This window comes from Siniperca chuatsi, linkage group LG15 (genome assembly GCF_020085105.1).
Source record: "Siniperca chuatsi isolate FFG_IHB_CAS linkage group LG15, ASM2008510v1, whole genome shotgun sequence".
In the NCBI taxonomy this organism is placed as follows: Eukaryota; Metazoa; Chordata; class Actinopteri; order Centrarchiformes; family Sinipercidae; genus Siniperca; species Siniperca chuatsi.
In genome coordinates this window covers 15127276-15141928 of record NC_058056.1, presented here as the reverse complement: position 1 = coordinate 15141928, position 14653 = coordinate 15127276, and the positions used below count along the sequence as shown (strand labels likewise).

The window sequence follows — 14653 nt, the reverse complement described above, 5'->3', positions numbered from 1 at the left end:
TGAGGCTGGGCCAGTGTCAGTGGCTCTTACTGCAGTCAATCCCAGTGACAGGAGAAAGCCCAGGGTGAGCTTTGCCAAAACTCACAGTATTATGCCAGACCCCCTCCCTCTCTGGTCCTGAATCGTGTCCAGCATGCAGCCTAGTTGAGCAGCAAGTGAGGGACAGTTCCCTCATAACAGCATACAGAAGTGTTACGGCAACCCTGTCTCCTTAAAATTACATTTATATACTACTGATTTGCAACAGCAGATATGTTTTACAGTAAGAGAAATATAATGCCGTCTGAATAAAGTTTTCTTATGTTCACACTGAACTGATCTGCAAAATTTTGATATATTTTCACTTTAGCCGTACCTATCTGCTGGTAACTTTTCTGTGGTTATATTTAGGCACTTAAAGCACTTGTTTAAGGTTAGGGAAAGATTGTGGTCTAGACTAATGATTGAAAAACTCAACTTTGACTTGAAGTACGAGACACACCATGTTTACTGTATTAATATTAAATCCAAACCACAATCTTTTTCTAACGTCCCACTTCGCTAGGATTTGCTGGCGGTACAAGAACAAATACTTATTGTGTTTACTATTTCATTATGAAATAATAGAACATGTGGCTCCTTTTGTGGCTCATTTCAGTCTTTTGCAAGGCTGATAAAAACAAAAGTAGCAGAGTTCTTGCCCAACATCACTCCGTTTTCCCAGCAGTCAGTGCTTGCTCGCTACAAATAATACATAAATGCAGTACAATCACTGTAGGAAGCCAGCTGTGAATCCTGGCCTATTGTATACTTTATGCAGCCTGATGTTGTACAGTAGAAACACTAGAGAATTAACATCACTGTTTCAGACTCTGTTAACTGTTCCCTTCTCCCCTCCTCTAACAGCTCTGCCAAATACCACGTAACATCTTTTAAAATGGCACAGAGGGGCGCACAGCCAAAATTCAAAGATGCCATTAGCCATCAAGAGAAAGTGCTTCTTTTCACACTGACTCATGCCATAATTTCTACCAATTACTAGAAAGCCTCTGCTTAATTGCCAAAAAACGAGGATCGGAAAGAATGCTTTTGTTATCTTGAAAGAACTTATATTCAAAAAGATAGAGTACAAAAAGTCCAATCCCACACTGTATTTCTGTGTCTGTGCTATGTACCTTTTTAGTTTGCTGCACTGTTTCCTGTCTTCAATAACAAAAACCAGACGAAATTACATCCTTAGATTTCAGTTCAGGCCCCGGTTTTGATTTGACTTCAGCTTTTAGTATTATTGAAGATACTGGCTGACTGAAACAGAGACTTACATAAACTAATTTGGGGTCACTTCAGTGAACATTACTAATTCATACTGAAACCAGCAAGGCTTTTAGTTAATGACTGTGGAGGTACAACTGCAATGAAAATGTGATTTTGGTTTGATTCTTGATTGAACAGCAGTGACTCTCAAACAACATTGACCATGTGTGTGTGCGTCTGTGTGTGCATGCAGCTTTAATGATTCCTCTCAAACTAATCATCTGTGTTTATTTTGCACTTCTCAGTCCCCATGTGTCTCTGTGAATTTAAAAAAAGACGGGTCTGATCTGCACTTAATCAACAGAGTTTGAATCTCATTAGTGCAGGCAGCCCACACTATAAATCACGCACACACGCGCACACACACATAAATCAGCTCATCACTTGAGTGATTCTATTTAAACCAGTGTCGACCTTTCAGAGTTCATGCTTTGATATATTTCTAGGCAAACACAAACTCACTTTATGTATTGTTTAAAGCCATTTAAGTCAGATTAAGCCTGTTGGTTGAATTTAAGTATGAAATTTACCCTGAGATTAAGTGGCATAAATGGTAATGTGAGCGATGTGATCTTTTTTTGGAAATCAAACGAAATGTTAAAGATTGACTGGGTTAAGGCATAAATTGATTGGTCCGAGCCTCCAACATGGTGGGGAATTAGGTGCTTATTCACTAGAATTTCTCAGGAGTCAGATGTCTTGCTGGTCTGTTGTGTGAAAATGATCATTTCAGCGCTTCTTCAGAGGTGCAAACTTAATCACTTATTATATATAATATATATTACATATTTTTCTTTTTCCCCATGAAACATCTCATTTATTGGTCTGCCTCCTTGCAGAATTCTTCTAGCAGGCTTTCGGGATTGACCTCATTTTTGACTGTCTTTTTTTTCTTTGTATTTATTGTTTTTCATCTCCTGAACCAGCAAACGTCTGTAACACAAAGAGACAGCGACTGTGTTTCCTCCTGTGTCCTTGTAGTAAAGTTGTGGATGAGAGTCTAATGTCTGTTGCTCAGGTGTGTAATGATGTATCCACAGCCAAAAAACAGAGGGAGAGAGACAGCAGATCAAAGCTGGGCCTCAGGGGCGTCACTCTGCCGGCTGGATAACAGACAGATGAGCAGCCAGCTGTGCAGCTCTCACGTTCAAGGGCGACCATGGGTCGAGGCAAAGCCAGTCAGATGTTGTTTAAAGTTTTTTTTTAATCAAAAACAATAGAGACAGAAAGGGAGATGGATAAAAATAGGCAAGAGAGAGACAGTTAGGAAGCAACATGTAGAGATAAAACATGACATCAAGCTGAATGTTGGCAAGATATTCAAACACGTGTGAGATGTTGCACTTGGCATGAAACGTTGAAAGTGCACTTTTTCCTGCAAAGGCAACTCTGAAGAGAATCTGAAGCCATACGAAAGTGTGTGCTAGATAATATACACAGAACAAATATACACACACTAATACTCACTGTCACATTAACATAATACAATAATGAATGCACGTTACTTATTGCTGATTATTTTAAAAAACAGCTCATAGAAAGACTGCGTGCTCTTACCTTGAAATGTGGAAATGACGTGACTGAAATGACTGGTGGATAGTTTGTCTCAAAACTGTGTGTGTAAAATGCAAATCCAAAAGCGTAAATTGAGATCCACAAATAAAAATTGGATTCACAAATGCCTGTTGATGTAAATGTTAGGAAGATGTTCAGAAATGGTTTTCATTTATTTGTAAATTAATTTCATATATTCACAGATATTTTTTTATTTGTGGAATTTGTGTATTTGCAGGTCCATTTTATATTTGCAAAATATTTTTGTGAGTTCACAAATCTTTTTTTGAATCTGTGGATGGTGTTTTATATTCTATATTACAAATTACACATTTACACAGGGATTGTCGATCTGTTCACGCAAATAATACTGACACAAATCGATCTCCATATCAGGGCGTCACACTTTACACTTTTCAGAGATATAACAATTAAATGGCATCACAAATGTATCCATTTTCCTTTGCTTCTGTGATATTAGCAAAAGTACATGCACAGGTCTGTTGGTTTAATTATTTTTTTAAATTGTGCCTCTTTTCTATAAGGGTTAGTTCAAACACCCAAAACAAAAAAGACAAACGTTGTTCAAACTTCTTTGACACCTAAAGCACTATACAGTACCATACAGATAATAAGCTCCAGACACCGGTAGATCACAATTATATGGATAAATAGATGGAACTCCATAAAGTGACTATAAATGATGCAACTGTAACAGGACGACTCCCACTTGAATACTATCGGCAAAATCATTTGCCATTTTTTGGGGAAAATTATGTTAAAAGAAAAAACATGTTAAAAGAGCATATTGTGCCAATCTGTCAGTTCTTTAAAGCTGTGTTTTCATCAGGTGAAATTAAACTATATTGAGAACAGTGCTTCTCAATAAAAGAGCAGATGGCAAGTAGTTTTTCAACCTAATTCATTCAACCACAAATGCTAGTGTCTCTGGGGATGAAGTCAGTGAGATAATACTGGAGAATTATGTGCAGTCATTATGTGAGAAAACGTGTTTACAACATCAGGTGGTCATTAGTATTATGCACATTTAGTATTTTCCAGAGTTATTTAACAGGAGGATGATAGTATTTCATCATTATTACCCTTCGTTTTGATGTTAAACCAGCAGCAGGAAGCTTGACAGTGACAATCCTCTTCACAGTTTAGCTGACATTGATAAGCCTTTTACAGGTTCTATAAAAGGTTCAATATAGAATCTCTAGATCTATTTGTAAAAGAAAAGAAGTAGAAATGATTGTCGATTAATTGATTGGCAGCTATTTTTATTATCTAATCGATCATTTCATTTCATCAGGCATTTTTCAAGCAAAAACAAACAAATTTGCAGGTTCCAGTTTATCATATGTGCAGATTTTCTGCTTTCCTTTGTCATATATTATTGTAAATTGAATATCTGTATTATATTAATACAACTGTGTTACTATATTGTCATTAGTTATCTGTTTATACAGCAGCCTCCACTTATGGTTGCCCACAGGAGAAGTTATAGTTATAGACAAATACATTAACAAACACTTGTATCTAACAACCACATTATAGTGTGTTATAAACCATTATAAAAACAGACAGATAGTTTATAAGTGTGAATAATTAATGATGTAGAGTAGTTTACAGTTACAGAAAAAGTTGAGGATCCTGAGGACAGAAATGTTATTTATTATTAAAATATCTAATTTCTGATGACAGATATAATACAGAAGGCAGAAACTTCTTTTAATGTCTCTGTTGTGTTCATTTTCCAACATCTGTGCAACTGTCCTCCACAGTTATTTATTTCTTTCTTTACGTGACAGAGTTGAATGAAGTTTTTAGACGTGAAAATGCATCACATTTCACTGCCCCCAAATGCCCATGTGGCGAAGAACAACTTGGCTGTGGTTTGACATTGTGAAATGAAAACAGGCCGCTGTCAGAGGAAGCAAAAAGGCAAAACAGAACAACAGAGTGTCTGATGTCACGAAGTCAAAGTCACATGTTAATTAATCACAAGACTTTCATGTTTTGCCGCATTCTGGTCAATTCAGTGACAGGGTTTCTGCTGTCACCCGGCTCCTGGCTAAAGTAAAGAAGGTGGACATTTAATAAAAATAATATGTTGGAATAGATTTTTATGTCTGTGGTAGAGAATGAACAGGCAACAGCCGAGACAAACCCAGACAGCTATTATTGTCTGTCTGTCTATTAAGGAAATCATAAACAGGGTGACTTTTTGGCTATTCTGGTACTCATACAGCAAATGTTTGCTCAAACTAACAAACTACATTCTGTTACCAGGAAGCATTTTAAGATATTTGATCATGTGTTTTTAATTTTCACTATATTGTGGGAAACATTGCTTTTGCACACTGTCAAAAAGAATTGGTTTTAAATCACTGGACAGCAGATGGTCATTCTAGTCCAGTAAAGCAAAGCAGTGAGTCATACAGGCGACGGCGCTGACTCTGGGTGGTCACAGTGATGTTCTGGCCTAATTTATGCCTCAGTGCTGAACTGAAAGACAGTGAAGTGTGTGCACACTTTTCATAGACACTGCTTTTTTGATCTCTGTGAAGGAAGGTCAGCTCGCCAGCACATTCAGACTGAGTGGGAGTTGGACTTTGTGATTGGAGAACAGATGAGCAGGGCTGCTTCAGTCCCTTCAGTGCCCCACCTCCTCAGGATGTTACCCAGGCAGATGTCAGGGCGACCACAGTACTGTTAGTTGGCAGAATTTATGAAGTGCTTGCAAGCACAGTACTGTTTTATACATTATAAATGCTTTGAGTAATACATACAAGTATATATGTTATTTTTATGTATTGACTTGCTGTGTCAAGTAAATGCTTTTTTCAATTGAAGGCTGAATCAGTACTTTTTAACCATTTCCTGTAAACTTGAGGCTACATTCACATACAGTAGTATCTTGAGAATTTAAAGCCTCAGAGAACGAGTCCTCCAACCTGTGACAAAATAGTTGCCTTCCAAAACGCCCCATATGGGCAGGATGTTTGTCAGTGCCTTTGAAAGCCTTTACAAATAACGTTATAAGAATTGTTCATATAACCCTTTTCTGATCTTCCACCACTATATTTACTTGATTTTTTGATCCCTAGGGGGCAGCAGAACAAGCTGTAAACACAACACAGACCTATTATCAACTTTTAAGTTGATATGGTTGGATTGCGTTAGCAACATTAGCATTCATTTGGAGTTGTGTTTCTGTCCTTCTGGTAAATGTAAGTCCAATATTTACTCCTGAGGGAAAAATATGGCTTTTTAGCTTCTAAATGCTCCACTGTGTTCACAAGCTAGTCGCTAACTAGCTAAGGTTTGGTTTTGGTTTCTCCTCCGCTTTTGGGATCTGTCAAAATGTAATGCTACTTTCACCAGTGCTCCAGCCAGACAACAGTCATTATTTTCTCAGCTTTGAGCAAACTTCGATCTTTCTAGGTGGTTCAACTCGTTTTTCAAGTGTGGACAGTCACCCTGTGGCTGTTCCAAGAAGGTGATTTACTGAGTTATTTGGATAAATTTGCTGTGTCAAACCCACAACAGGTCTTTTTACTTTGTTTCATGTTTCAGGTTACTCCAGATAACTCAGTAAACCCACATCTTGCAACAGACCACAGTTTTACTCCAATATTAGCATTAAATGACGTTATGTCAACAAACATTACGGATGTAAACAGCATTACATAGCATCAGAAAATACAGCTAATTTAGAATTTGTTTCTGTCTAGCACTAGCCCTTGTATTTAATGATCTGTCAATCCATTTGAGAGTGATACCAGATACCAGTCATTTTAGTTTTAATTTGTTCATATTTGGATTGTGGATTGTACATTTATCTACAGCAGAATTTATACATGTATGAACAGTGATAGTTTCTATTACAGTTGTAGCAGTGAAGGTTTGACCCTCCACAGCTTGACATTTACTCTGTTATCATACTCTGTTTCATGACAAGAACGTACCACAGATTGCAAAAACACATCACATTAATGTAGTGAAAGCATTCACCGTCACCATAAAGCTTTTATAGCGTAGAAAAGGTTTCAGTCATAGTCATCTGGACACTGTTTTCAGAATCAAGGCGTTTCGGGTCCCATCCGGAAGTCATTTTCAATTGTGAAAATGTGTGAGCCGAAACATCTTGATTCTGAAAACAGTGATTCTGAAAACAATGTCCAGATGACTACGACTGAAACCTTTTCTCCTGGACGAATGAGGGACTACACCATCATAAAGCTTTTAGTCGATGCAACTCTCATCAAAATCACATGTTCTGTTTCCATGTCAGCTAACTTATCCCAAGTCACCTTGAATTAAAATGCTTATTAGTTCATGTGTATGCTGCCTTTTATCTTCTTATTCGTATCTAGTTGTGAAGAGAAAAGGGGAAAATAGACATGATGTGTCTGAAAGTCAGGGTGTGTTTTTGTTTAAAAAGGACCGTCTGAGAAGAAACTGCATGCTGGTACAATATGCAAGCTAACTGAAGCCAAGATGCAACCAATTAAATCATAGATTGAATTATGGGACTTAATTATTTTGGAAATACCGAAAGCCTGATTCACTGCACATGAATGGGTCTTTCAGAAGTGTGTCTGGATGCAGACAGACACTCAAGGGTCTCAGCAAAGATGCATATATTTTGACATATATAAATTGAACAGTTGTAGTCTAGTCTGATATAATGGTGCCTCTTTTCTAGAAGGGAATGAACCTCTTGGCCTCAATTTACCTAGACACACTGAAGGGCTGAATGGGTATGAAGAAGTATCTTTAGTTTCCTTTTGCACAAGCACAATTGAACTCCCTGTCTGCTCTTTTTCTCTGCTTGATATCACTTAAAGGTTGGGTATACGGTTCTGGAGAAATCCAGAACATTCTGGACAAATACCATAATATAACTAAGTGATATAACTAATGTTAGCTTGATTGTGGGTTAGCAAACTGTACCTACAGTTGCTGCTGCGAAGCTAACAGCTAGACAGGACAAGACGGTTTCTCAGAGCCAGCACACCAGCTCCAGACAGCGATACTCAACAACAGCATATCTTGGCAAACTAGAAAGTAAGCTGAATGTTCGTGGGCAAGACATTTAACGTTACCTGATACACAAATGATGGCTGGAATAGTGTTGTGTGGCTCAGTACGAGCCACTTTGTTTATTTCCCATTTACAGAGCCAGGGCTGTGTACAAACACAGCACACGCACTGAATGGACAGTTAGTGAACTGTGAGGAGATATTCGCTGAATTTGACAAAAAGACGTGTACTGGATTAAAATCGCATACCCCACCTTTAATGGACAGAGTGGGTCAGTGTGAATAAATGGACTGGTGTAGTATCCATTTGTGAATCAGAGAATAGGATATTTCCATGCTGCATATTCACTTCAAGTAGTTAATGATGAGCAAACTATCTGTGAAGCTATTAGACACACATTATTTAATTGCATGAATGTGAAATTTTAGATAAAAGTGTGTTTTTGTCCTCTGGCTGTTTTTTGTTCTGTATGTCTGTTGGTTGTCACATTAAGAGAGCCCCTTACTGAAAACTGTGCAAAAATGGTTCCCATCTGAAAATCTATTTTAAGTCTTCATTGTCTAAGCACAAGGGACTGTTTTGAGAACAAACAGTGTTCCAGTCCAGTAAGAAGACGTATTTTATTTTCAAGCTGTGAATAGTCTAACTTGATTTTCCACTGTGTTTCTTCAGGGAGCTACTCCAATTATCACCAATTTTCTTTATAATGTTTTTTTGTATTTTGGAGCCAAATTAGATCCAGTGAACATATTTTTTCCACTTAATTTTTGTTAGTTCAAAACTGTGGCTCTGAAGTGCTTTAAGCTTTAAAGTTGTTGTATGTCTTCACTTGAAGAATTGTTACAGACTTTAAGTTTCATATAAAGTTCTGCACTTTCATTAACCAGACTGTCTCTGTGTGTGTGTGAGATGTAAATGTTGAGTTCTGTAAATAAAACTTGACAGTCAGAAAAGAGGAATCTCTGATGGTTCCCGATGAAACGTTTGTATTTTGTCATATAAAGCTTTTGTTTTACTTAGAGCATACAAACTGACAGCACTTTTAGCATTGTCTTTGTGAGGATGGATTGAGGTGCTCTGAATTTGTTCGTTTACATTTTCTCTGATAATTCTGGGTGTCTCAGACTGTCCTCACAAAAAAACAACAGCATTTGTTGTTTTGTTTACCTGACAAGGACCTCTAGTGACTGTGAAACTTGGTTTTGTTTTGGATGGATGGGAGACAAAGCATGTGACTTGAGCACAGAAGACCACTGTTCGTTTCCAGTTTTTTACTCTCTACTGTCTATTTTTTTGGAAGGCACTGAAAAGAGACAATATGTGCGTCATATCAGAAAACATTATTATGTGTTGTTTTGAAAAGCAACGACCAACAACATATTTTGCTGTGTAGTTTGGAGGGGGAGCTAGCACTAGTATACCACTAGCAAGCTAACCTGTTTGCATATTTACAGCTGACCACCACTGGCTGTGTGAGCTTTTATTACACCACAGGAGCTGTGGGTTTGACAATGTTGTTTTGTAAGTTTTTATTAAAAATGTTACAATGGACTTTTTCCACTAGGAACTGATTGTTGAAAGTTTTGTTGTCTTTTTACTGCAGCGTCATTGAGCTGCTCCCTGTTATTATGTGATATTTCTGTAGCCAACAGAGTATAATGAAGGGTATAATGTTATATTTTAGAGGGAGTTTGGCTTGTTAAGTCTTTTCTTAGTTTGTTTCTTTTATAGTCATTGTTTTTATGTATGAACATTTTTGCAGTGATACATTTGAATCAGAGTTGTACTGTTTTGACTAAAGAAAACAAACTTTCTGTGTTTTCCCATTTCACTCATTAATTGAGAACAGTTGTGGTATGTGCCCACCTTGCAGGTTGCAGCAGTATCTGAAGAGCCTCCCAGTTTGCATATTTTGTTGGTGTGTCACTAAACTTTTTTTCACTTTTAACAGAATATAATCTAATTCTAGTCTGTGCTTTTTAATTTTAGAAGTTATGGGTTTTGCTAAGATCCATAATAAGTCAGTGAGATAAGACATAAAGTTTTAGTAGAAACACACAGGTAAACAGAAGGTTCAATAAAAGCCTGATGATTAAATAACTGTGAACATAACCTTGAGCAAAGACAGAGTATTTGCTTCATTTTCCAGTAGCAATGAAGGCTGTCAAGTTGCCTAAATGTTTATTCTTTTATTTGCCCACATTACACCACATTAAGGCCAATATTGGGGCCTTGAGACAGTTTTGAGTTTGCCTCTACATGTCTAATATCTCTATTTTCTAATGACCTTGCAGACGACTGACATAAAATTAGAGTAGAGAGTAGATTTATGGTGCAGAGCCCTAGGCAAGATTTTATCAGGTGCCCCTTGCAGCCCATTCCACCACCAATCATTGTGTTCATGCACTAACATAGAAACTGCATAGCTTTATGTCTTTGAGATTTTCTTTATTTTAGGAACAAAACAAAAAAAACCCCACTAAATAAAAACAGTATTAAAGCAACAGGTGACATAAAACAAATTATAAACATAATATAAAAAACGGTATAGCACAAAATAGGGTATTAAAGAAACCAGTCCAGACATAAAAAGATTTATAAAAATAACCAAAAACAGAAAAACAAAATAAGAGTATTGAACAAAAAACATAACCTCAGTGCAATATGCATAATGAAGCATTTCTACAGCCTTACTTGCCTTTCCTTTCTTGCAGCAAAGTATGAAATAATCATAAAATAAAAACAGTATTAAAAAAGAGGTGGATGGGGACGCAAGAACCTGATGCTGCATGGCTGGAAGGTGCTGGGGTGGAGAAAGTGTCTGCAGCTGGCCCCGGATTTGCAGGGGTGGGATTCAAATATTTCAAAAGTGCATCTGAAGAGAGAAGAGGAGAATATATGACCATTGGGTTTTACGTTATATTAATAAAAAAGCTGCTGATGGTGAAACCCAGCTAATAAAAGCACCTAAGACACATTAAACTAGAATAATTACACCCAGTATTCATGCAAATACATGTATTCAATGAGCACTTATCTCACATGATGCATGATGTTTGCTATCCATAATAGGACTAATTAATAATGAAAATGCAAAGGCTTACAACCCTTAATTACAAAAGGGGATGGAAAAAAGAAAAATGTAATTTAATTGACTATTACAAGCTGGACTGACGGTGGCTAACTACACTAAGATGTCATTTAAAACAACAGCCTGGTTTGTTGAGGCAGACAGTGGATGGTTTGTGCAGCAGACTTAAAAGAAAAATCTTGTAGGTTATTCACCCCAAACCTGAATAGCTTGACTGCGTTCCTGCATGCAGATTGTCCTCTGGACAGTGGTGGCACTGACCACAGATTAAATAAAAGCAGCTGCATAAAACAGCATCCTCCTCTGCTTTCATCTAAGGCATTCCTGTTGTCGAAGATGACTTCTTCCCCCGCTTTGAAAAGCAATCAAAAGTCTATACAATAGCACAGCTTCACAGATGGCTACCATCTTTTTTATTTTTATTTTTTTGTTGTTGTTTTGTTGGACCCACACAAACCAGAGGAGGATGTGACATTTGGTTGTTTGAGCTGGACAGAGCAATCAGATCTCAATGTGGAAAGTGGAGACACATATTACTACCAGGTGTAAATGTAATCAGGTTAAATTATATCTAGATATAATCTGGATACGATAGACATTTTAATACAAGGTGTAAAGGAGTCAAAGTGTTTAAAGTTTAGGATTAACATAGTTTAGCTTCAATGGCTACACGTTGCATTTGAAAAAATAATTCTGCAGGGAAGATTAACATGCTTTGAGCTGCACATTTTGTGTCTGACATTACCAAAATTTAAAACTCTCAGCAGATTGGACAAAGCTCAGTACTTTTCTCCATAAAGGTTTTTGGAGTTTTTCCTTATCTGAATTGATGGTCTAAAGCACAGTTTCCCAATCTTTTCTCAACTTCGACCATATTTTTAGGTCCCCAAATCATTATGACCCCAGCAATTAGACTGTTGTGATTTAAAACTGACTATCATTTACATTACTGTTTTATTTTCGAGACATAAAGGGGGATCTGTGTTACACATGTTACACATTATATGAAAAAAAATATATATTTTCCCCATTTTTTCAAACATCAGACCCCATCTGCTTATCAGGTGACCCCACGTGGGGTCCCGGACCTGCGCTTTGCATGCCCATCATCCACCCCAGCGACCTCCCTAGATAAAAGTTATTCACTCTAAAAAACGTTGTTTGTGAAAATATTCCAGGCAGCCAGATTACATTTGTCACCACAATGTAATTGGGAAAACAAATTAGTAATATATAAACATAATTTAAATATAAATATAAATAAACTTGACTTGACTGAAGGGTTTTTCAAATGCTAGCTTGACTAATTCCTCTAAATTTTTACTTACTTTCAAATTAGTACAGTTTGTGACAGAAGCAAAATGAAAGTACACAAATGGAAAAACAGCTCAAAAGTATGTCTGGCTGTTCAACCTTGTCTTCTCTAAATTGTCTCCTCTTTTTGTCTTTTTGCAACATCTGGCATTGACTCCAATAAGAACTAACTCACTTATAACAGATAACTTGCAGTATGCATGTATGAAAATTCAATTAGATCAGTTTGAACTTTATTGATCCCACAGAGGAAATTGGATTAAGACTATATTATTATTGCAACATAAAAGACATATATATCGTTCAAGGTCAAAAAGGGGCAGAGACCTGTAATTGACTATACAAGTAGCAACTGAGAAAAATATGTTCCTGGAAATCTTTTTACAGTAACTTATTCGTTAATGTGATTTGCAACAAAGAACTTTTTGAATGAGTATTGAATAACTACTCTACAGTGGGACCTGGCATCAGATGTGGCTACAGAAAATATCAATTTTCACTTATTTTTGTTTTCAAAAGGGTCAATATTCTATACCTGTTTATTACTCTTCAGGGTCTTGTTAGCATTGTAACCCAGACACTACAGGGCTAACATTCACGCTCTCTGTTATTTTCATTCAGCTGAGCTGTTTGTCTGTGGGAGGAAACTGGAGTGCTGAGAAGAAATGGCTTGAAGTGGTAGAGATCATATACAAAGGGAGATGGCAGTGTTAACCATTGATCTGCCATACCTTCTGCTTTCAAACAATGTTAAATTATAACATAGTTATGACATGAACCTCTAAAGGCATCATCAATAAAATACAGTTCTGTAGTAACATCTAGTTTAGGAAACTTGAGAAATGTTTGGAATTTGAGTTTGACTTATGACAACTGTAACAGAACTGAAACTATCAGTCAATTCATTGATTAGTTGGTGCAGAAAATTAATCACGATTCAGAAACCATTTTGATAATGGTTCCTAATTTTTGTAATTTTCCAAATAAATATTTGATGCTTTTCTTTGTCATATATGAATATCTTTGGGTTTTAGATTGTTGGTCAGGTAAAACAGCAATTTAAAAACATCACCTTGGACTCTGGTTAATTATTATAGGGCATGTTTTGCTAATTTTCAACATTTTATACGGAATACTAATTAATTGAGAAAATTATCTGCTGATTAATCGATAATAAAAATAAACATTCGTTTCAGCACTTAATCATAAGTGACATACAGGAAAGGTAAAAAATCCCAACACTAAGAATTTTGCAGAGACTTTCATGGGCTTCAAACCAAAAATTGTCTGTTTGTCTTTCTATGAACTGTGTCTCAGCCCCTCATGGTAGGTTGGTGAAGACAATCACAGCTGCTCTTGTAGCATTTGGGAAAAAAACTCCATAGAGTACTGCCATAGAGTATTTTATCTTTCTTTCTGAACAACTGAAACATGATACTCAGGTTTCTTTTAATTCGGTATCTATTACTTTAGACAGTAATACTTTAACGGTACCATGTCATTTTGACCACACTCAACCCCACTACTTATGTCTTACTTATGCCACTACTTATTTTGTGTCTAGCAGTGTCATTTTCTTAAGTTTAATTATCCAGGCTCTGTCAGTGGGGGAGCTTTCTTTGTGTAGATGAAAGTACTGGGGTTTCATTTTTTTATTTCATTTTCTTTCCTCTGCCATAAGATATCTTGAAAATCATATTCTTTCATTTTAAACAAGAGCTATGTTCACTGCTTTGATACACTGTAAAACTGCAAGCATTATGTTCAACACAGGGTTAAAGGTGGCGATTCTAATCCAATACACGTCTTTTTGTTAAATTCAGCGAATATCTCCTCACAGTCCGCTAGAACTCGGACCCAGCCACACAAAACTATTCCAGCCATTCCAGCCATGATGTGTGGGTCAGTTCAATACAGAACACGTCTTTTAGTTTCCAATTAAGGGAAGATTCCATATTTTACGGGATGGATGGCAACCCTACTCATGTCTGTGCGGTAAATATGAAGCTAGCTGAGCTTAGCATAAAGACTGGAAACAGGGGGAAAAACTACCCTGGCTCTGTCCAAAGGTAACAAGATTGGAGACAAACATCAGAAATGTCATTTCAGAAAGTGCCTCAAAACAACATACAACATTTAAGTGACAAAGCCCCCTAGGCTATAGTAATTATGACTCTGTCGGGAGCAAAGGAAGAGGTCAGGTGACATTGTTATAAAGCCACAAAGTAGGGAGGAGGTCGTGGTGGATGGATGGGTCAACAAAACGTTGGCCTGTCACATGGGAGACCGCTGTTTGTCTCCCATTTCCTACCTCAAGTCAGTGTGGGTTTCTTTAAACCGTGACCACAA

The 14653-nt window shown here is 36.9% G+C and overlaps 1 protein-coding gene across 3 annotated transcripts in view; it reads left to right on the top strand.

The window, feature by feature from the left end:
* Nucleotides 1–14653, top strand: part of ltk (leukocyte receptor tyrosine kinase) — a 58398-nt gene that overhangs the window by 1776 nt on the left and 41969 nt on the right. The gene's annotated exons all lie outside the window — the stretch shown is intronic.